The 1,555-nt window shown below is 49.5% G+C and overlaps 1 pseudogene; it reads left to right on the top strand.

Moving 5' to 3' along the window:
* Positions 1 to 420: 420 nt before the first annotated feature.
* Positions 421 to 995, top strand: LOC125941927 (uncharacterized; annotated as a pseudogene).
* The last annotated feature ends 560 nt before the right edge of the window (positions 996 to 1,555 follow it).

Consider the following 1,555-nt stretch of genomic DNA (forward strand, 5'->3'; position numbering starts at 1 on the left):
AACAACAACAACAACAACAAAAGGCTGATTGCTTACACGGAAACTGCTAAGACTGGCACTTGATAATTAACTTACAGACTTAAAGATGGCAAGTTTATCACAATTGAGGGAGATTATCAGAAGCGCGTGGCTTGTACTTACTGAGCATGCACGAATAATACATAATACCACTTATCTACCTATATATTGCGGTTCATGCCTTCGCAACATAAAGTACGTAAATGTTATGTACTGACGTCACATGTACATTTCATCACTTATCACCCACGCAAGCAGCGGTGGCTTTATCACGAGTTTCACTCATGCTATAAAGGAGTGTGCGTCAATAAACCTACGTTCATTTCACCACTGGGCGTCCGACTGATTTACTATTGGCGACGAGGCGGACCGGCCCGGCGAGGCCGCGTTAAAGAAGGCGGGATGGCTGTCGGCAAGATCGGCGAGTATCGTCTTGGCACGGGCGCGTCTTGGGATGAGTACGTCGAGCGGTTGGAAATGTTTTGCGACGCGAACAAGATAACAACGGACGAGCAGAAAAAGCAGTTCTGCTGAGTTGTTGCGGCGAAGCAGCGTACGGGCTCATCGTAACCCTGGTGAAGCCAGTAAGACCGACCATGGCAAGCTACGACGAAATCAAGACGGCCGTTCGCAAGCACCTGCATCCGACGCCTTCCGAGCTGCACGCAAGGTTTTTGTTCTACAGGAGAAACCAGGCGGCTGATGAATCGGTGGCAGACTACGTCACGGCTCTGCGGAAGCTAACGGAAGACTGCGGTTTTGGTGACAAGCAACTACCGCTGGACGTCATGATGCGAGATCGTTTCGTGTGCGGCATCAAGAACGAAGCAGTCCAGCAGAGACTTCTCGCCGAGCCCAACCTTACGTTCCAGGTCGCGTACGACATGGCCGTGACAGCTGAGGCTACAGCAAAGCAGCAGCGAGACATACCCAACCAGGGACGAGACGAGACGAGACAAAAGACAGCCAGGGCCTAATTCAAGCAACTCGCACGAAGCAAGACACCGCAGCGGAAGAGTCCAGTTGCTATCGCTGCAACCGTAAGCACGCTCCGCATTTATGCAGTTTTAGAAAGGCGGCATGTTTCAAGTGCAAGAAAATCGGACACATTGCGAAAGCCTGTCGTTCGAAGACGAAGTTAGAAAGTTTCAAAGAAAAACTTCACACGAGCAGAAGAAAAAATAGAGTAAAAGCAAGGGCGCCTACGAAATGACCGAATTATTTTCCCTCTGCGAGGTGAATGAGCAAGAAGAAAAATTCATGGTTGAAGTACAGATTGAAGGGCAGAATGTACCCATGGAAATTGATTCTGGAGCATCGTGCTCAATTGTGAGTGAAGAAACGTTTCGCTCTATCGAGGGAAAGCAAAGTAAAATACCCCTTCGAGAGTCAAGCACAACGCTCGTAACCTGGTCAAAGAGGCGTTGCCTGTAGTTGGTCGCGCAAGTGTTGTGGTGGAATTCAATGGTCGGACGGCAAAGCTGCCTTTGTTGGTAGTGAAGAGAAGCGGTAACAGTTTGCTTGGGCGGAACTGGTT

This window comes from Dermacentor silvarum, unplaced genomic scaffold, assembly GCF_013339745.2.
Source record: "Dermacentor silvarum isolate Dsil-2018 unplaced genomic scaffold, BIME_Dsil_1.4 Seq636, whole genome shotgun sequence".
NCBI lineage: Eukaryota > Metazoa > Arthropoda > Arachnida > Ixodida > Ixodidae > Dermacentor > Dermacentor silvarum.